The 12,962-nt window shown below is 35.4% G+C and overlaps 1 protein-coding gene across 2 annotated transcripts in view; it reads right to left on the reverse strand.

The window, feature by feature from the left end:
* Positions 1–12,962, reverse strand: part of LOC144449962 (RNA-binding protein, mRNA-processing factor 2a-like) — a 287,300-nt gene that overhangs the window by 46,533 nt on the left and 227,805 nt on the right. The gene's annotated exons all lie outside the window — the stretch shown is intronic.

Raw genomic sequence — 12,962 nt, forward strand, 5'->3', positions numbered from 1 at the left:
TGACTTTTTATTTGTAATCTGGACAATCTAGTACTACCAATGATTAGGGCTGACTTTTTATTTGTAATCTGGACAATCTAGTACTACTAATGATAAGGGCTGACTTTTTATTTGTAATCTGGACAATCTAGGACTACCAATGATTAGGGCTGACTTTTTATTTGTAATCTGGACAAACTAGGACTACCAATGATTAGGGCTGACTTTTTATTTGTAATCTGGACAATCTAGGACTACCAATGATTAGGGCTGACTTTTTATTTGTAATCTGGACAATCTAGGACTACCAATGATTAGGGCTGACTTTTTATTTGTAATCTGGACAAACTAGGACTACCAATGATTAGGGCTGACTATTTATTTGTAATCTGGACAATCTAGTACTACTAATGATTAGGGCTGACTTTTTATTTGTAATCTGGACAAACTAATACTACCAATGATTAGGGCTGACTTTTTATTTGTAATCTGGACAATCTAGTACTACTAATGATTAGGGCTGACTTTTTATTTGTAATCTGGACAATCTAGTACTACTAATGATTAGGGCTGACTTTTTATTTGTAATCTGGACAATCTAGTACTACTAATGATTAGGGCTGACTTTTTATTTGTAATCTGGACAAACTAGTACTACCAATGATTAGGGCTGACTATTTATTTGTAATCTGGACAATCTAGGACTACTAATGATTAGGGCTGACTTTTTATTTGTAATCTGGATAATCTAGGACTACCAATGATTAGGGCTGACTTTTTATTTGTAATCTGGACAATCTAGTACTACCAATGATTAGGGCTGACTTTTTATTTGTAATCTGGACAATCTAGTACTACTAATGATTAGGGCTGACTTTTTATTTGTAATCTGGACAAACTAGTACTACCAATGATTAGGGCTGACTATTTATTTGTAATCTGGACAATCTAGTACTACTAATGATTAGGGCTGACTTTTTATTTGTAATCTGGACAATCTAGGACTACCAATGATTAAGGCTGACTTTTTATTTGTAATCTGGACAATCTAGTACTACTAATGATTAGGGCTGACTTTTTATTTGTAATCTGGACAAACTAGTACTACTAATGATTAGGGCTGACTTTTTATTTGTAATCTGGACAATCTAGGACTACCAATGATTAAGGCTGACTTTTTATTTGTAATCTGGACAAACTAGTACTACTAATGATTAGGGCTGACTTTTTATTTGTAATCTGGACAATCTAGTACTACTAATGATAAGGACTGACTTTTTATTTGTAATCTGGACAATCTAGGACTACCAATGATTAGGGCTGACTTTTTATTTGTAATCTGGACAATCTAGTACTACTAATGATTAGGGCTGACTTTTTATTTGTAATCTGGACAAACTAGTACTACTAATGATTAGGGCTGACTTTTTATTTGTAATCTGGACAAACTAGAACTACTAATGATTAGGGCTGACTTTTTATTTGTAATGTGGACAATCTAGTACTACTAATGATTAGGGCTGACTTTTTATTTGTAATCTGGACAATCTAGGACTACTAATGATTAGGGCTGACTTTTTATTTGTAATCTGGACAATCTAGGACTACTAATGATTAGGGCTGACTTTTTATTTGTAATCTGGACAATCTAGGACTACCAATGATTAGGGCTGACTATTTATTTGTAATGTGGACAATCCACTACCAATGATTAGGGCTGACTTTTTATTTGTAATCTGGACAATCTAGTACTACCAATGATTAGGGCTGACTTTTTATTTGTAATCTGGACAATGTAGTACTACCAATGATTAGGGCTGACTTTTTATTTGTAATCTGGACAATCTAGTACTACTAATGATTAGGGCTGACTTTTTATTTGTAATCTGGACAATCTAGTACTACCAATGATTAGGGCTGACTTTTTATTTGTAATCTGGACAATCTAGTACTACTAATGATTAGGGCTGACTTTTTATTTGTAATCTGGACAATCTAGGACTACTAATGATTAGGGCTGACTTTTTATTTGTAATCTGGACAATCTAGTACTACTAATGATTAGGGCTGACTTTTTATTTGTAATGTGGACAATCTAGGACTATCAATGATTAGGGCTGACTTTTTATTTGTAATCTGGACAATCTAGGACTACTAATGATTAGGGCTGACTTTTTATTTGTAATCTGGACAATCTAGTACTACTAATGATTAGGGCTGACTTTTTATTTGTAATGTGGACAATCTAGTACTACTAATGATTAGGGCTGACTTTTTATTTGTAATCTGGACAATCTAGTACTACTAATGATTAGGGCTGACTTTTTATTTGTAATCTGGACAATATAGGACTACTAATGATTAGGGCTGACTTTTTATTTGTAATCTGGACAATCTAGGACTACCAATGATTAGGGCTGACTATTTATTTGTAATGTGGACAATCCACTACCAATGATTAGGGCTGACTTTTTATTTGTAATCTGGACAATCTAGGACTACTAATGATTAGGGCTGACTTTTTATTTGTAATCTGGACAATCTAGTACTAGTAATGATTAGGGCTGACTTTTTATTTGTAATGTGGACAATCTAGTACTACCAATGATTAGGGCTGACTTTTTATTTGAAATCTGGACAATCTAGTACTACTAATGATTAGGGCTGACTTTTTATTTGTAATCTGGACAATCTAGAACTACTAATGATTAGGGCTGACTTTTTATTTGTAATCTGGACAATCTAGGACTACCAATGATTAGGGCTGACTATCTATTTGTAATCTGGACAATCTAGAACTACTAATGATTAGGGCTGACTTTTTATTTGTAATCTGGACAATCTAGGACTACCAATGATTAGGGCTGACTATCTATTTGTAATCTGGACAATCTAGGACTACTAATGATTAGGGCTGACTTTTTATTTGTAATCTGGACAATCTAGAACTACTAATGATTAGGGCTGACTTTTTATTTGTAATCTGGACAATCTAGGACTACCAATGATTAGGGCTGACTATTTATTTGTAATCTGGACAATCTAGGACTACTAATGATTAGGGCTGACTTTTTATTTGTAATCTGGACAATCTAATACTACTAATGATTAGGGCTGACTTTTTATTTGTAATCTGGACAATCTAGTACTACTAATGATTAGGGCTGACTTTTTATTTGTAATCTGGACAATCTAGTACTACTAATGATTAGGGCTGACTTTTTATTTGTAATCTGGACAATCTAGGACTACTAATGATTAGGGCTGACTTTTTATTTGTAATCTGGACAATCTAGGACTACTAATGATTAGGGCTGACTTTTTATTTGTACTCTGGACAATCTAGAACTACCAATGATTAGGGCTGACTTTTTATTTGTAATCTGGACAATCTAGTACTACTAATGATTAGGGCTGACTATTTATTTGTAATCTGGACAATCTAGTACTACTAATGATTAGGGCTGACTTTTTATTTGTAATGTGGACAATCTAGGACTACTAATGATAAGGGCTGACTTTTTATTTGTAATCTGGACAATCTAGGACTACTAATGATTAGGGCTGACTATTTATTTGTAATGTGGACAATCTAGTACTACCAATGATTAGGGCTGACTTTTTATTTGTAATCTGGACAAATTAGTACTACTAATGATTAGGGCTGACTTTTTATTTGTAATCTGGACAATCTAGGACTACCAATGATTAGGGCTGACTATCTATTTGTAATCTGGACAATCTAGGACTACTAATGATTAGGGCTGACTTTTTATTTGTAATCTGGACAATCTAGAACTACTAATGATTAGGGCTGACTTTTTATTTGTAATCTGGACAATCTAGGACTACCAATGATTAGGGCTGACTATTTATTTGTAATCTGGACAATCTAGGACTACTAATGATTAGGGCTGACTTTTTATTTGTAATCTGGACAATCTAATACTACTAATGATTAGGGCTGACTTTTTATTTGTAATCTGGACAATCTAGTACTACTAATGATTAGGGCTGACTTTTTATTTGTAATCTGGACAATCTAGTACTACTAATGATTAGGGCTGACTTTTTATTTGTAATCTGGACAATCTAGGACTACTAATGATTAGGGCTGACTTTTTATTTGTAATCTGGACAATCTAGGACTACTAATGATTAGGGCTGACTTTTTATTTGTACTCTGGACAATCTAGAACTACCAATGATTAGGGCTGACTTTTTATTTGTAATCTGGACAATCTAGTACTACTAATGATTAGGGCTGACTATTTATTTGTAATCTGGACAATCTAGTACTACTAATGATTAGGGCTGACTTTTTATTTGTAATGTGGACAATCTAGGACTACTAATGATAAGGGCTGACTTTTTATTTGTAATCTGGACAATCTAGGACTACTAATGATTAGGGCTGACTATTTATTTGTAATGTGGACAATCTAGTACTACCAATGATTAGGGCTGACTTTTTATTTGTAATCTGGACAAATTAGTACTACTAATGATTAGGGCTGACTTTTTATTTGTAATCTGGACAATCTAGTACTATCAATGATTAGGGCTGACTTTTTATTTGTAATCTGGACAATCTAGGACTAGTAATGATTAGGGCTGACTATTTATTTGTAATGTGGACAAACTAGTACTACTAATGATTAGGGCTGACTTTTTATTTGTAATCTGGACAATCTAGTACTACTAATGATTAGGGCTGACTTTTTATTTGTAATCTGGACAAACTAGTACTACCAATGATTAGGGCTGACTTTTTATTTGTAATCTGGACAATCTAGTACTACTAATGATTAGGGCTGACTTTTTATTTGTAATGTGGACAATCTAGGACTACTAATGATTAGGGCTGACTTTTTATTTGTAATCTGTTTTCATTGGTTTGTGGGAAATTTTGCTTTCTTATTTTACCATGTAGTTAGTTAGTTAGTAGTTAGTTGTCTTATTTTACCAAGGGTAGTTTTCTGGGAAACATTTCTCTGAAATGATTAAATTCTTATTTTACCAAGAGAAGTTTTCTGGGAAACATTTCTCTGAAATGATTAAATTCTTATTTACCAAGGGTAGTTTTCTGGGGAAACATTTCTCTGAAATGATTAAATTCTTATTTTACCAAGGGTAGTTTTCTGGGGAAACATTTCTCTGAAATGGTTAAATTCTTATTTTACCAAGGGTAGTTTTCTGGGAAACATTTCTCTGAAATGATTAAATTCTTATTTTACCAAGAGTAGTTTTCTGGGAAACATTTCTCTGAAATGATTAAATTCTTATTTTACCAAGAGTAGTTTTCTGGGAAACATTTCTCTGAAATGATTAAATTCTTATTTTACCAAGGGTAGTTTTCTGGGAAACATTTCTCTGAAATGATTAAATTCCTGCTGGGAGGGCAATATTCTACTAATAAGTGCTTTGAGTGACAACTCGGTGCATGATTGGTTGATTAACAGGTGGTAATGCAGATATGATTGGTTGTTGAGACCTAGAGAGACGAGTACCTTGGGATTGACTATCTTGGTATACTGGCTGGTTGTCTGCTTGGGTCACTTGTAGGTACTGGATTGAAAATAAGGGGATGTGGGCGAAGACTGACGTGACAGGCAAAGCAGATAGAGGAAAGAAAGAAAGAAAAAAATGTGTCTCTAGTAAGGATCAAAAAAACACCAGCAACCTGCAACAGTTTGTAAACTACACTTTGATTGGTTGCTTCAATGTGAACCAGAACAAAAAGAACTATTTCATTGGTTGCTTTCAACAGTATGCTAATCAGTAATTATCTGTACACTGTTTGGGTGCTTAGATGTCTTATTAGCTTAAGAGAAGTTTTTTGATTGGTTGCTTTCAATTATATGCTGATGAAGTAGGGTTAAATGAATTGTGATTGGATGGTTTCTTTGATATGATAATATGTGAAAGTACACACAATTCTGATTGGTTGCTTTTAATGTTCTTCTAATTAAGAGAATTATAAGACATCTGATTAGTTACTCTCCATATTTGTTGTTGCAGATCTTTGTAAATTTTCTAGGCAGGAGTAAAGTTTGATAGGCTGGTTATATGCCACACTCATTAGCATAATACTAAAACACCAAATCAGAATTGGTTTCTCAAAACTGGTGCAGGTTACCATGAAAATGAAGAAGACACGACTGAAAACTTGTGAAATATTTCAAAGGATTTGTTATCATTTTGTAAAAAAATATCAATGTAGCCAAAGGAATCTGGGAATATTATTTTTGGTTCTCAATAAGTCTTCCCCATTTTTTGTACTGTATACATCATTTCAGAGACTAAATAACAGTTTTAAAAACAGTGCAAATATTGCATTGTCGCACAACTTCATGTTCAGGCAATAATGGATATAGAATTTTATGAAGATTTAAAGTTGTAACCAAAACAAATATTTCAAAGGATTTGTTATCATTTTGTAAAAAAATATCAATGTAGCCAAAGGAATCTGGGAATATTATTTTTGGTTCTCAATAAGTCTTCCCCATTTTTTGTACTGTATACATCATTTCAGAGACTAAATAACAGTTCTAAAAACAGTGCAAATATTGCATTGTCGCACAACTTCATGTTCAGGCAATAATGGATATAGAATTTTATGAAGATTTAAAGTTGTAACCAAAACAAACTTTTCATAACCAATTTGAATCATGATTATCCAGCCATCCTATGTTGGAGGTGTACTTCAATTTGGAACTAAATCATAGCAATGTAACAGGTTTAACTTTCTTGTTTGTCCTATTGTAATTAAAGACCAGCTACATTCAGTTTATAGGTGATAAAACAGCTGTCTTACAATATATTACATAATCAAGTCATAAACCAAACTAGCCATACTACACACTTTACCACCAGAGGAAATAGTGAAGTAAACATTATTAGCTAATCAACAATGTACTGTTCTCATTGTCCCAGCTAATGAGGACAAATCTACACATTCTCAACAAAGTTAAGATCAATCTACTGGGTAATTTCAAAGTTGAAGATTTATGAAAAGCGATGATAGAGAAAACATCTCACCAAGTTTCAGACTCATTCAACAAGTACTTTTTGAGATATAAGTTTTTGACCAAAATTCACATTTTTACAACTAAATTCCATATCACTGATAAGATCATTATGTGCTTAATATTTTTTTCATCTATTCTCTTCAGGATGCATCTTCATCAATCAGTATCATCTGCTCAGTAGTTTTGGAATTAAAGACTTTTGACCAAAAAGACACATTTGTAATAATTTGCATATTACTAATGGGATCATCCTGTTGTGAACAATTCTTAATCTAAACACCCCTAAGATGTAACCACCAAATTTCAAACCAATCTGCCCCACCCCCCCCCCCCACACACACACACCCATCCACACAGACAGACACTAAAGTGATGCCTATAACACTACTGAACTTTATCAGTTTTTTGTGCTAAAAACAGTCAGTTTTCATCAGGATTTGTTAAGAGCCATGTCAAGTTGCAACCAGAGATATAAATCAAAGAGTACTGTGGGTAACATGATAAAAGAGAATGACTGACAGATTGAACATAATTTTGATGGCACTATTTACTTTACACTTCACTGGTAAGTCTCTCTACACTTCACTGACAACTGATGGCTCTATTTACACTTCACTGACAACTGATGGCTCTATTTACAGTTCATTGACAACTGATGGCTCTATTTACACTTCACTGACAACTGATGGCTCTATTTACACTTCACTGACAACTGATGGCTCTATTTACACTTCACTGACAACTGATGGCTCTATTTACACTTCACTGACAACTGATGGCTCTATTTACACTTCACTGACAACTGATGGCTCTATTTACACTTCACTGACAACTGATGGCTCTATTTACACTTCACTGACAACTAATGGCTCTATTTACACTTCACTGACAACTGATGGCTCTATTTACACTTCACTGACAACTGATGGCTCTATTTACACTTCACTGACAACTGATGGCTCTATTTACACTTCACTGACAACTGATGGCTCTATTTACACTTCACTGACAACTGATGGCTCTATTTACACTTCACTGACAACTGATGGCTCTATTTACACTTCACTGACAACTGATGGCTCTATTTACACTTCACTGACAACTGATGGCTCTATTTACACTTCACTGACAACTGATGGCTCTATTTACACTTCACTGACAACTGATGGCTCTATTTACACTTCACTGACAACTGATGGCTCTATTTACACTTCACTGACAACTGATGGCTCTATTTACACTTCACTGACAACTGATGGCTCTATTTACACTTCACTGACAACTGATGGCTCTATTAACAGTTTATTGACAACTGATGGCTTTATTTACACTTCACTGACAACTGATGGCTCTATTTACACTTCACTGACAACTGATGGCTCTATTAACAGTTTATTGACAACTGATGGCTTTATTTACACTTCACTGACAACTGATGGCTCTATTTACACTTCACTGACAACTGATGGCTCTATTTACACTTCACTGACAACTGATGACTCTATTTACACTTCACTGACAACTGATGGCTCTATTTACACTTCACTGACAACTGATGGCTCTATTTACACTTCACTGACAACTGATGGCTCTATTTACACTTCACTGACAACTGATGGCTCTATTTACACTTCACTGACAACTGATGGCTCTATTTACACTTCACTGACAACTGATGGCTCTATTTACACTTCACTGACAACTGATGGCTTTATTTACACTTCACTGACAACTGATGGCTTTATTTACACTTCACTGACAACTGATGGCTCTATTGACACTTCACTGACAACTGATGGCTCTATTTACACTTCACTGACAACTGATGGCTCTATTAACAGTTTATTGACAACTGATGGCTCTATTTACACTTCACTGACAACTGATGGCTCTATTTACAGTTTATTGACAACTGATGGCTCTATTTACACTTCACTGACAACTGATGGCTCTATTTACACTTCACTGACAACTGATGGCTCTATTTACACTTCACTGACAACTGATGGCTCTATTTACACTTCACTGACAACTGATGGCTTTATTTACACTTCACTGACAACTGATGGCTCTATTTACACTGCACTGACAACTGATGGCTCTATTTACACTTCACTGACAACTGATGGCTCTATTTACACTTCACTGACAACTGATGGCTCTATTTACACTTCACTGACAACTGATGGCTTTATTTACACTTCACTGACAACTGATGGCTCTATTTACACTTCACTGACAACTGATGGCTCTATTTACACTTCACTGACAACTGATGGCTCTATTTACACTTCACTGACAACTGATGGCTCTATTAACACTTCACTGACAATTGATGGCTCTATTTACACTTCACTGACATCTGATGGCTCTATTTACACTTCACTGACAACTAATGTTTCTATTTACACTTCACTGACAACTGATGGCTCTATTTACACTTCACTGACAACTGATGGCTCTATTTACACTTCACTGACAACTGATGGCTCTATTTACAGTTTATTGACAACTGATGGCTCTATTTACACTTCACTGACAACTGATGGCTCTATTTACACTTCACTGACAACTGATGGCTCTATTTACACTTCACTGACAACTAATGGCTCTATTTACAGTTTATTGACAACTGATGGCTCTATTTACACTTCACTGACAACTGATGGCTCTATTTACACTTCACTGACAACTGATGGCTCTATTTACACTTCACTGACAACTGATGGCTCTATTTACACTTCACTGACAACTAATGGCTCTATTTACAGTTTATTGACAACTGATGGCTCTATTTACAGTTTATTGACAACTGATGGCTCTATTTACACTTCACTGACAACTGATGGCTCTATTTACACTTCACTGACAACTAATGGCTCTATTTACACTTCACTGACAACTGATGGCTCTATTTACACTTTACTGACAACTGATGGCTCTATTTACACTTCACTGACAACTGATGGCTCTATTTACAGTTTATTGACAACTGATGGCTCTATTTACACTTCACTGACAACTAATGGCTCTATTTACACTTTACTGACAACTGATGGCTCTATTAACACTTCACTGACAACTGATGGCTCTATTTACACTTCACTGACAACTGATGGCTCTATTTACAGTTTATTGACAACTGATGGCTCTATTTACACTTCACTGACAACTGATGGCTCTATTTACACTTCACTGACAACTGATGGCTCTATTTACACTTCACTGACAACTGATGGCTTTATTAACAGTTTATTGACAACTAATGTCTCTATTTACAGTTTATTGACAACTGATGGCTCTATTTACACTTCACTGACAACTGATGGCTCTATTTACAGTTTATTGACAACTGATGGCTCTATTTACACTTCACTGACAACTGATGGCTCTATTTACACTTCACTGACAACTGATGGCTCTATTTACACTTCACTGACAACTAATGGCTCTATTTACAGTTTATTGACAATTGATGGCTCTATTTACACTTCACTGACAACTGATGGCTCTATTTACAGTTTATTGACAACTGATGGCTCTATTTACACTTCACTGACAACTGATGGCTCTATTTACACTTCACTGACAACTGATGGCTCTATTTACACTTCACTGACAACTGATGGCTCTATTTACACTTCACTGACAACTGATGGCTCTATTTACACTTCACTGACAACTGATGGCTCTATTTACACTTCACTGACAACTAATGGCTCTATTTACAGTTTATTGACAACTGATGGCTCTATTTACAGTTTATTGACAACTGATGGCTCTATTTACACTTCACTGACAACTGATGGCTCTATTTACACTTCACTGACAACTGATGGCTCTATTTACACTTCACTGAGAACTGATGGCTCTATTTACACTTCACTGACAACTGATGGCTCTATTTACACTTCACTGAGAACTGATGGCTCTATTTACACTTCACTGACAACTGATGACTCTATTTACACTTCACTGAGAACTGATGGCTCTATTTACACTTCACTGACAACTGATGGGTCTATTTACACTTCACTGACAACTGATGGCTCTATTTACACTTCACTGACAACTGATAGCTCTATTAACACTTCACTGGCAACTGATGGCTCTATTTACACTTCACTGACAACTAATGGCTCTATTAACACTTCACTGACAACTGATTTCTCTATTTACAGTTTATTGACAACTAATGGCTCTATTAACACTTCACTGACAACTGATGGCTCTATTTACACTTCACTGACAACTGATGGCTCTATTTACACTTCACTGACAACTGATGGCTCTATTTACACTTCACTGACAACTGATGGCTCTATTTACACTTCACTGGCAACTGATGGCTCTATTTACACTTCACTGACAACTGATGGCTCTATTTACACTTCACTGACAACTGATGGCTCTATTTACACTTCACTGACAACTGATGGCTCTATTTACACTGCACTGACAACTGATGACTCTATTTACACTTTACTGACAACTGATGGCTCTATTTACACTTCACTGACAACTGATAGCTCTATTTACACTTCACTGACAACTGATGGCTCTATTTACACTTCACTGACAACTGATGGCTCTATTTACACTTCACTGACAACTGATAGCTCTATTAACACTTCACTGGCAACTGATGGCTCTATTTACACTTCACTGACAACTGATGGCTCTATTTACACTTCACTGACAACTGATGGCTCTATTTACACTTCACTGACAACTGATAGCTCTATTTACACTTCACTGACAACTGATGGCTCTATTTACACTTCACTGACAACTGATGGCTCTATTTACACTGCACTGACAACTGATAGCTCTATTAACAGTTTATTGACAACTGATGGCTCTATTTACACTTCACTGACAACTGATGGCTCTATTTACAGTTTATTGACAATTGATGGCTCTATTTACACTTCACTGACAACTGATGGCTCTATTTACACTTCACTGACAACTGATGGCTCTATTTACACTTCACTGACAACTGATGGCTCTATTTACACTTCACTGACAACTGATGGCTCTATTTACACTTCACTGACAACTGATGGCTCTATTTACACTTCACTGACAACTGATAGCTCTATTTACACTTCACTGACAACTGATGGCTCTATTTACACTTCACTGACAACTGATGGCTCTATTTACACTTCACTGACAACTGATGGCTCTATTTACACTTCACTGACAACTGATGGCTCTATTTACACTTCACTGACAACTGATGGCTCTATTTACACTTCACTGACAACTGATGGCTCTATTTACACTTCACTGACAACTGATGGCTCTATTTACACTTCACTGACAACTGATGGCTCTATTTACACTTCACTGACAACTGATGGCTCTATTTACACTTCACTGACAACTGATGGCTCTATTTACACTTCACTGACAACTGATGGCTCTATTTACACTTCACTGACAACTGATGGCTCTATTTACACTTCACTGACAACTGATGGCTCTATTTACACTTCACTGACAACTGATGGCTCTATTAACAGTTTATTGACAACTGATGTCTTTATTTACACTTCACTGACAACTGATGGCTCTATTTACACTTCACTGACAACTGATGGCTCTATTAACAGTTTATTGACAACTGATGGCTTTTTACACTTCACTGACAACTGATGGCTCTATTTACACTTCACTGACAACTGATGGCTCTATTTACACTTCACTGACAACTGATGGCTCTATTTACACTTCACTGACAACTGATGGCTCTATTTACACTTCACTGACAACTGATGGCTCTATTTACACTTCACTGACAACTGATGGCTCTATTAACAGTTTATTGACAACTGATGTCTTTATTTACACTTCACTGACAACTGATGGCTCTATTTACACTTCACTGACAACTGATGGCTCTATTAACAGTTTATTGACAACTGATGGCTTTTTACACTTCAC

Source organism: Glandiceps talaboti, chromosome 19 (genome assembly GCF_964340395.1).
Source record: "Glandiceps talaboti chromosome 19, keGlaTala1.1, whole genome shotgun sequence".
Classification (NCBI taxonomy): domain Eukaryota; kingdom Metazoa; phylum Hemichordata; class Enteropneusta; family Spengelidae; genus Glandiceps; species Glandiceps talaboti.